The 10,649-nt window shown below is 40.6% G+C and overlaps 2 non-coding genes across 2 annotated transcripts; both read right to left on the reverse strand.

Annotated features, from left to right (window-relative positions):
* Window positions 1–1,297: 1,297 nt before the first annotated feature.
* Window positions 1,298–1,402, reverse strand: LOC147932976 (small nucleolar RNA R71). The gene has a single exon (XR_015576856.1). It is a non-coding gene; the product is annotated as a small nucleolar RNA R71 (small nucleolar RNA).
* An 8,934-nt stretch (window positions 1,403–10,336) lies between these two features.
* On the reverse strand, window positions 10,337–10,443 carry LOC147932977 (small nucleolar RNA R71). Its single transcript, XR_015576807.1, has one exon. It is a non-coding gene; the product is annotated as a small nucleolar RNA R71 (small nucleolar RNA).
* Between the last annotated feature and the right edge of the window lie 206 nt (window positions 10,444–10,649).

The raw sequence follows: 10,649 nt of genomic DNA on the forward strand, positions 1-10,649 counted from the left end.
ACTCGATCGGTGCTCGATCGAGTGCTTGCTCTAGCTCCCTCCAGTATTTATTGTTTATGATTTGCATCTGTCCTGTTCCATTTGTTGTTGCATTGTAGTTTAATTTCTGTTGCATTCATTTAGTTTCTATTAATCCTACTTTAGTACTTGTCTTGCATTGCTGTAGTTTCTATTTCTGTTTCATTACATTACTGCTTTGATCATCCTGTTCTCTCTGTATTTAGTTTCTAGTCTTAGTAGCTTTTACTTTCTGCATTTTATATTCATCATTAGGTTGTTAGTGACAAACATCCTACATAATTGGCTTAACTTAGACAAGTATTCCACATCCTGATTGCTTACATCACACTCATTTAGGATTGATATCTCTTATACTACAACAGCATAAGGGTAACTGAAACACCTTGCATTCCACCTGTTCATCATCACATATCTCTATCATCATTCATCATCCACCACACATTAAGCATGTTTCAATTTGGCGCTGTTGCCCATTTGAGTGTTTGTTTGTGACATTTAAGATTTATACAAGTCTAAGATTAAGTTCCTTCATTCCCTTGTTCACTACTAATCTCGAATTCTTCCTCTACTTGTCTGTGTTGAGTCTCAGGTACCCACTCGACCACCAGCTCGACCACTACTCAACCGAGTCACGATCGAGTATCCGATCAAGCCAAATCCCGGATACAATTAGATGTCTTGTTTCAGTCAGTTCGACCATCCACTCGAGCCTGTGCTCGACCGAGTGTCTGTCCGAGTCCGTGATTGAGTCATTTGATGCAAACAAGGTCCAAGGGTAATAAGAATCTTCAGAAGCTTCTTGACCACATCAACAGGCTACCAAGAGCTTTGAGAAGGTAGAGAACAAGAATCTTACAAGAACAAGAGAATCAGTTGCTAATGGAACAACAAAGCTAATGAAGTTCAAAGGCCAAGGCACATTGGTGCTGGAGATGCACCTAACACACATAACCAAAGAGCTGGTATTGTGCCTCCTACAGTTGCCAACAACAACTATGAGATCAAGAGTGGATTGATCTCTATGATTCTAGCAAATAAGTTCCATGGTTTGCCAATGTAAGATCCCCTAGACCACCTTGATGAGTTTGTCAGGATTTGTGGACTCACAAAGATCAATGGTGTAAGTGAAGATGGCTTCAAGCTTAGACTGTTTCCTTTCTCACTTGGAGACAAAGCTCATCTATGGGAGAAGACACTTCCAACTGGAGCAATCACCACATGGGATGCTTGCAAGAAAGCTTTTCTAGCCAAGTTCTTCTCACATGCAAGAGCTGCAAGGTTGAGGAATGAGATTTCTGGTTTTGCTCAAAGAAACAATGAAAGCTTTTGTGAGGCATGAGAGATTCAAAGGCTTCCAAACTCAATGTCCTCGCCATGGATTCAGCAATGAGTCTTTGCTCAGCACTTTATATAGAGGAGTTCTACCTAAGATAAGGATGCTTCTTGATACAGCCTCCAATGGTAACTTCCTCAACAAAAATGTGGAAGAAAGCTGGGAGTTGGTAGAGAATCTAGCTCAATGAGATGGGAATTATAATGAAGACTATGACAGAACAGTAAGGTTCACCTCCAATGATCAAGAGGAAAAGTATAAGAAGGACTTGAAGATGGTCAATGAGAAGCTAGACAAGATTCTACTCAGCCAACAAAAGACGATTTATTTCATTGGTGAAGAAGAGGTTCCAGTTCAAAATGGAGATAGGGAGTTTGCTGAGTTGTGCTACATGCATAATCAAGGAGGATTCAAAGGTTACAACCAAGGAGGATTCAAAAACAACAATCTCTCCTATAGAAGCTCTAATATAGCCAATCCTCAAGATCAAGTCCAGATGTTGATTTAGACCTCCTAAGGCCAGGAACAAGACTTAAGAGCAATGATGCAACAGATGTTGATTGGGCAAGCCAATGGAAAGATTGAGGAGGCCAAACAATTTGCTGAGTTGAACCAAAGGCTAACATCCCAGTATAATGATCTCAACATGAAGTTTGAGGGTCTCAATTCCAGAGTGAAGTATATGGTGAGCAACCTTGCTTCTACTTCAGCTCCTAAGACTACTCAACTCCCTGGAAAAGCTGTTCAAAGCCCAAGGGAATTCACTGCAAAAGCCATTCACATCCATGAGGAAGCTGTCACTGAGAACAGTGAAGTTCAGGCTGGGGGATTCATCATTTATTGAAGCCCAGAGTGAAGATTGTGCACAGAAGGCTGAATCCGACAATGCACTCGACCAGGTGCTCGATCCAGCACTCGACCGAGTGCTTGATCGAGTTGAAGATTTTGAAGCTGTTAAGCCTGTCAAGTACATTCCTCCTGCCTACAAACCGCCTCTTCCATTCCTAGGACATTTCAAGGCACAAAAGCTGAAAGAACTAAGGGAAATCATTGAGAAAAAAGAAATGATGGCCTTGCAACAAGAGGAAGTGATTGAGAAGAAGGAAGTGATGGCCATACAAGAGGTTATCATTGCTTACCAAGAAGAAGAGAGAGGGCTTGCTTTGGAACAGTATGATCCTTATCCTCTCTATCAGGACTTTCTGCTTGAGATGTCAAAGAAGAAGGCTCATGATCAAGACATGAAGGATTTGAAGGAGATTGGGAAAGCTGTTATCCCAACAAAGCTTAAGGATCCAGGCTCATTCAACCTACCTTGCTCCATCAGCTACATGCTCTTCAACAAATGTCTATGTGACCTAGGAGCTTCAGTGAGTTTGATGCCATACTCAGTGGCTGAAAAGTTGGGTATGAAGACTTTAAGGCCAGCAACTTCTATGTTACTCTAGCAGATGGATCCAAGAGGGATGTGGTTGGAGTGATTGATAACTTCCTAGTCAAGATAGGAGAAGCTAGAATCCCAACTGACTTTGTGATTATGAGCATGGAACATGAGCCTGAAGACCCTCTCATCTTGGGGAGGCCATTTCTAGCCACAGCTGGGGCTGTAATTGATGTTAAGATGGGGACTATCAAGCTCCACCTTACTGAAGACTTCATTATGAAGTTTGACATCAATAACCCAACCAACTTGCCCTCTATCAATGATCAACCTTTTACTATCAAAAGCAAAGGTGGTCATGAGGTCTCAAGTGAAGTAGCAACTCCAAAGGCTAATCTCCCATCTCAAGAGGAAGCAGTAGAAAAGCTCAAGGGTTCAGTTCAAGAGTTGACTGATCTGGTGAAGCATCTCCAAGTTAAGCTTAACAAGAGGTCTTTGAAGAAGGCAAGACCAAGGCTCAAGATTAAGAAGAAACATGGTTCATGTGTTAAAGGTGAATTGATCAAGGGTCAACTTCACAGTGATCAAGAGGTGCCAGGGAGGATTTCATCACCTCCTTGGTATCTAAACCAAGCCTGAAAAAGCATCAAAAGTCAAGCTTAGTGACTTTAAACAAGCTCACTAGGGAGGAAGTCCCTAATGTATTATTGTACATATGTTTTATCTTCCTTGTAGTTTTGATATTTTTGTTTTATGTTTGTGTTTGGCAGGCTTTTTAATGAAAGTGTAGATAGGTTTGGAGAAATTTGGACTTGAGGAAGTAGACTCGCAAGCCCACTCGACCGGCCCACGAGAGGTACTCGATCGAGTTGTATGGACACCAAGGCCCACTCGATTCCCATTTCTCTTGCATGATCGAGTGGAGGGAGAAAAAGGTTCAAATTTCAAATTTTGGTCAAGCACTCGATGACGTGCAATCGAGTAGTAGGGTCGAGTGGCAGCAAAAAGTGAGTCAAAGATTCTCAATTCAAATTTGAATGGTATGGACGCTCCACCCTTGTCTCCTTGTCCCCTTAGCTTCTTTATATAGGGCTATACTCAATCATATGCTTCTCACACTCTCTCATTTGCTTAAAACAATAATGATCCTTGCTTAAAATCTCTTCCAAGTTTATCTCTTTACTCAAAGTTTAGTTCTTTTTGGTTTTTGGGTTACTAACCTATTGACTTTGAGTTTTGAGTTTGTTCCTTTCAAGTTCTCTTCCAAAATGTCTTCAAGGTCTACAAGAATGTCTCAACAAGTTGCTGATCGCTCCCTAGATCGTCGTGATGCTCATCTTGCATCAAGGAAAGAAGCTGGCAAAAGCACTCGACCTACCACTCGAGCAGGCAAACGACCGAGTGCTAGCTCAAGAAGGCGGTCGAGTGAACTTGCGAGAGAAAAACATCAGTCAGCTGAGGAAGACCCTGAGCAAACTGAGAGTAAAGAAGAGATGGAGTACACTCTTAGGGAGCACATGAGGAGAAACAAGGCAAAAGGGAAGAGGCCAGCAGTTGAGGCTCAACAAGAGGAGGTTGAAAGTGAGAGTGAAGAGGAAGAAGATGAAGAAGAAGGAGAAGATGATGGAGAAGAAGAATCATGTGGCTTAACTCCAAGACAGCTCTATGAAGTTTTCATGAGAATGGGCTTTCAAGGAACAAGGTATCCACACATGGAAACCATGGAGAAGCTTGGAATTTCTGAAGATGTGGAGTTTCTTTTTGAGAAGTGCAACCTAAGCAAGTTCATGGGGCTTTGCATGGAGGGTTATAGAGAAGAAAGCTGTGAGTTCTTAGCCACCATCAAGATGCACTCTTACTTAAAGAAGGACAAAGAATTTGGTCATGGGCGTTGTGAGTTCACCATCAAGGGAAAGAGATATGAGCTTTCACTCAAAAACATAGCCAACATCTTTGGATTTGAAGTTGGTAGTGAGAGGAGCGTGGTCATACCAAGAGAAGAGCTCTATGCTGTTTGGGAAACCATTGGAGATAACATCACCTACTCATCCTCCAAGACCAAGAGTTCCAAGATAAGAAGCCCAGTCCTAAGGTACTTCCACAAGGCCTTAGCAAACATCTTCTTTGCTAGGAAGGAGACTGTAAATCTCAATGAGGGTGAGCTCAAGATGATTGATATGGCTCTCAATGGAATCATCCTTCAAGCAAGAGATAGAACCATCATCCTTGGGAGCAGTGTGGAGACTGATCTTGCAATAGTGCTCATTGACCACATGATTTATTTGAGAAGCTAGGTGAGCAAGCTTTACAAGAAGGGCTCAATGGGAACTCTAACCATTGGAGGAATCATCACCCTAATGCTACTAGCTGCTAAGGTGCCACTCAAGGGAGAGAAGGTCATGCCAAGGTGGATTGATTCCAACTATCTCACCTCTACCCTAATACTAGCCAAGGAGATGCATCAAGCAAATCACCTTTTCAATTTTGAGCTTCCAACAATTGGGAAAAGCCAGCTTTTTCTACCTAATCAAAAGCTCACCACCGTACAAGAAGGGGAAAACATTGACTTTTGGCCAGCTGATGAGTTCCTGTTTGATGGGGCAGCCCAAGTGAGAGTAGATGAAGGTGGAGATGTGGAAATGGCTGATGGGGAAGAGCAGTTTTACTTTGAAGATTATGAGCCTAACCCAAGAGATAGTAGAGGAGTGAGAGAGACTAGCAAGAGGTTGACACTCCTACAAAAGTGGAACAAGTGGCATGGGAGGAACTTTGAGAAGCTGAAGAAAAAGATGGGAAAGAAGACCAAGTCAATCAACGGTTTAAAGAAGGAGATTGCTGAATTGGAGAGTGGAAACTCATCACCAACACCATCTAGCCCTTTGAGAAGGAGTAGCTCAACTAGAGCAATGTCAAGAGCTGAAAACCCAGTGGAACCAGCTAGAGCTTCAATGCACGAGCCAATTCAGAGGAGGAGAAGTTCAAGTCGCCGAGATCAACAATCTTCGAGGCACTCGACCAGTTCACTTGAGCAACCACTCGACCGAGTACCTACCCAGATCTCCCTATGGCTTCCCAGCTCCAGCAGGCTATCCAGGCTATCCAGGTTACCCTCCCTTCCCACCCCAATACTTCATGGATCCAGCCCTCTTGCACCAGTTCTACCAGCAGCAAGGTCAGCAATTTTCACATCGCGCATCAACTCGACCCCCCCCCCTCGACCGGGCACTCGACCGAGTACCAGTTGATGGCCATAGTCGAGTTGCCATCTCCACCTCCAATTCAACCACAAGACCCCCACTACACCTATGAGAGCATGAGTGAGGATGTGGATAGCTTCTTCCACAATCCATGAGGTACCACTATCACCTTACCTTTGTAAATATCATTGCATATTATGCTGTGTTTTATTTTTAGTCTTGAATCCTCTTTCAAATTTCTCTTACACAGGGACTGTGTAATTTAAGTTTGGGAGAGGGTTTGAGATAGTATTTGATGTTGTGTTTTGTTTTCTTATTTCAAATTTTTAGCATCATCATGTTAGTATTTGCATTACATCTAAGGCATTGAAAAACCCTAAAAATTTGAAATTTTTTTCAAAAATCTTTATAAAAAAAGAGTGTTCATGTAATTTGCATTGCATATTAGTATCTTGTTTAGCATGTTTCATGTAGGACTGTTTAATATTTGCATTAGGGATCTATGATGAGTTTTGCCTTGTTAGCTTGCTCAATTCACTAAACTAGGATCAATGCCCAAGTTAATAGTACTTTGATGCTAGTTGAGTAGTTAGAAGCATAAGATTGAACCAAGCCTTGAATTCCTGCATTGCATTTGGTCTAAATTGAAGCATGTTGTGATTTGATGCTATTTCCTATTTATAAGAACCTAATATTAACTTTCAATTATCAACTTGTGCATTGCTTAGAACTCATGGATACCATATACATATTTGGATCATCTTTTTCCTTTTACCACTCTTGTTGATCCAAGTAGTTGATTTCCTTATTAGGAATCAGTTTTCCTACCCTTAACCTATCCTTCTTTCAAGCCAAATTTATTCTTGAGTGTGTAAGGCCTATTTTGGGATTGAGCTTGGTAGAATGTGTTAGGTTTGAACTGACAAGAGTAATGCCTTGTGTAGTTCTAGTTTGCATTTTTCAAACTAGATAGGACTAGGTGGTTTTATTGTTCGGTTTGGGACTTGGTTGTTTGAAAAAGAAAAGAAAAGAAAAGAGGAAAAAGAGAAAGAAAATGTTAAAGTCTTTAGGAGGGGAATGTGTTTAAGTAAAGCTCTAGTGAAAGAATGGGAAGTATAAGATTGTTTAAAGATGGTTCTAGTCAAAGAAAAGAAGAGTATAGCAAAAAGCTTTTATGTCTTAAGAAATAAGAAGAAAAGGGAACCATAGCAATAAGAAAGAAACCCCCATTCCACTAGTTGATTCAAATAAGAAACCTCTCCTAAGGCTTAGAAACAAAAGAGAAAAGGGATTTGAGAAGAGATGAAGATAAAGGGTAGAACTAGGACAATTTGGGATTAGAATGATAGGATAAACACTTTGGGTATCTTTGAGTAGACAAGGTTTTATTCTTGTATGTGTCTAAGTGTTCTAACCTTTAGCCTTCTTCTAAAGCTCAATCCATTTTTTATGAGAGAACCTTGTTATTGATAAGCCCCACTCTAAATAGAGACCATCACTGTCTCTAAACCTTTATTACCAAGCCAAATGAGTTTAAGCATAGCATAGGATTGATTCGTGTTCTTGTTTAATGAATGTTAAAGGAAATGGTTGATATGAATGCATGTGGATATCTAAGGCTCAAATCGGTAAAGGTTGTGATAGGCTTGTCAAAAATCTTTAAGTACAGTTCATTCAACTTGCATCATAGTACTAGTAACTTGGACATTGATTCTAGCTAGTTTATTGGCAAGCTTTAGGAGCTGAGATCCCACTTTCAAACCTCACCTACCTTCTTATGTCTTGTTTATTTGCTTGAGGGCAAGCAAATACTAAGTTTGGGGGTGTTGATCTTCATATATTTTACCTTCTTTTCCCTTAATATATTCAAATCTTTTGCATCTTTTGCTATCCATTTTGGCCATTATTGCATAGCTTTAGGACTGTTCATGCATTAGAGTATAGTTGCATTGCATTTGTATATTTTCTTGCATAAACAGGTGATTTTGGAGCCTAAGGAGCATGGAAGCAATGCTGAAGAGGATTGAAGTTATCAAGAGGAGAAAACAAGGGAGCTAGAACTGAAGAATCAAGGTCCAGAAGTCCACTCGACCGCCCACTCGACCAGACACTCGACCGTGTGCGGAGAAGGACTCGACCGGATGGAAGAAGCAGGAGAAGAAGCCACTCGACCATGCACTCGACCGAGCACAGGGTCGAGTTGACCGAGCCGCCCTTCTTTTTTGTCTTTTAGCATTTTTAGGGCTTCCACTCTTTTTTCTATATAAAGCCTTGTACCCTGCAGCCACCAAGAAGAGAGTACAACAAACCTAGACCTAGTATTTACCCTTTTGGGAATTATTCTTTTTGCATCTTTATTCCTTAGATCTCTTAGCCACTTTTGTTTATTTTTAAGAAATCGTTGATACTTGTTTGTTTCATAACTCTCAAAGCATTAAGATTTCGAGTTTGATTCCTTCATCAATATTGTAGATCTCTTTCTTATCTATCTAATGATGAAAGTTTCTTGGATTTCTGGGATTATGACTTTGTTCATCATGTTTTGTGATTGTGAGTAGTAGCTTAGGATCTTAAGGATGGGTTAGGCTGGATGATGGTTTTGGTTGTTTAGATTGGTCAAGCTTGTTTGTTATAGATCTCTTCTAGGCTAGATATTCTCTATGTTAATCTTATATATGACAAGGTAAAGTTAGATCTTAAGCTTCTTATCATCACACCAATGTCTTAGTTGTTAGATAAGGCTAGATCAAGGGATTACCATGAAGCATGCTAAGAGATTAGATGTTTTGTTGATTTTTGACTATAATGATATGTTTTTTAATGCCTGCCTTTATATGATCTTTGCTAGTGAGAGCTAGATTGGGAGTATCTTAGCTTGATTGTTATTGCCAAGAGATTGGATTAACTTGTATTAGGAGATCATTGTCTAGAGATAGCTCATGTTTGATTGAGGTTTCTTGACCAGTTTAAGATAATCATAGCTTGATTCCAGCCCATGAATCCATCCTTAGGACCTTCCTTATCTATTGATTTACCTGTTTGAACCCTGTTTAATCGCTTGTTGTTTGCTTTACTTTCGTTCTGCTCTGTTTTGTTAATGTTCTGATTTGGTTCTGGGATTTCAACCCACTCGACCTAGTACTCGATCAGTGCACGATCGAGTGCTTTCTCTAGCTCTCTCCAGTATTTATTGTTTATGCTTTGCATCTGTCCTGTTCCATTTGTTGTTGCATTGTAGTTTCATTTCTGTTGCATTCATTTAGTTTCTATTAATCCTAGTTTAGTACTTATCTTGCATTGCTGTAGTTTCTATTTCTGTTTCATTACATTACTGCTTTGATCATCCTGTTCTCTCTGCATTTAGTTTCTAGTCTTAGTAGCTTTTACTTTCTGCATTTTATATTCATCATTAGGTTGTTAGTGACAAACATCCTACATAATTGGCTTAACTTAGACAAGTATTCCACATCCTGATTGCTTACATCACACTCATTTAGGATTGACATCTCTTATACTACAACAGCATAAGGGTAATTGAAACACCTTGCATCATTCATCATCCACCACACATTAAGCATGTTTCAATTTGGCGCCGTTGCCCATTTGAGTGTTTGTTTGTGACATTTAAGATTTATACAAGTCTAAGATTAAGTTCCTTCATTCCCTTGTTCACTACTAATCTTGAATTCTTCCTCTGCTTGTCTGTGTTGACTCTCAGGTACCCACTTGACCACCAGCTCGACCACTACTTGACCGAGTCACGATCGAGTACCCGATCGAGCCAAGTCCCGGATACAATTAGACGTCTCGTTTCAGTCAGTTGGACCATCCACTCGAGCCTGTGCTCGACCGAGTGTCTGTCCGAGTCCGTGATCGAGTCACTTGATGCAAACAAGGTCCAAGGGTAATCAAAATCTTTAGAAGCTTCTTGACCACATCAACAGGCTACCAAGAGATTTGAGAAGGCAGAGAACAAGAATCTTACAAGAACAAGAGAATCAGTTGCTAATGGAGCAACAAGCTAACAAAGTTCAAAGGCCAAGGCACATTGGTGCTGGAGATGCACCTAACACACATAACCAAAGAGCTGGTATTGTGCCTCCTACAGTTGCCAACAACAACTATGAGATCAAGAGTGGATTGATCTCTATGATTCAAGCAAATAAGTTCCATGGTTTGCCAATGGAAGATCCCCTAGACCACCTTGATGAGTTTGACATGATTTGTGGACTCACAAAGATCAATGGTGTAAGTGAAGATGGCTTCAAGCTTAGGCTGTTTCCTTTCTCACTTGGAGACAAAGCTCATCTATGGGAGAAGACACTTCCAACTGGAGCAAACACCACATGGGATGCTTGCAAGAAAGCTTTTCTAGCCAAGTTCTTCTCCAATGCAAGAACTGCAAGGTTGAGGAATGATATTTCTGGTTTTGCTCAAAGAAACAATGAAAGCTTTTGTGAGGCATGGGAGAGATTCAAAGACTTCCAAACTCAATGTCCTCACCATGGATTCAGCAATGATTCTTTGTTCAGAACTTTGTATAGAGCAGTTTTACCTAAGATAAGGATGCTTCTTGATACAGCCTCCAATGGTAACTTCCTCAACAAAAATGTGGAAGAAGGCTGGGAGTTGGTAGAGAATCTAGCTCAATCAGATGGGAATTATAATGAAGATAATGACAGAACAGTAAAGTTCACCTCCAATGATCAAGAGGAGA

This window comes from Camelina sativa, chromosome 12, assembly GCF_030686135.1.
Source record: "Camelina sativa cultivar CO46 ecotype springtype chromosome 12, ASM3068613v1".
NCBI lineage: Eukaryota > Viridiplantae > Streptophyta > Magnoliopsida > Brassicales > Brassicaceae > Camelina > Camelina sativa.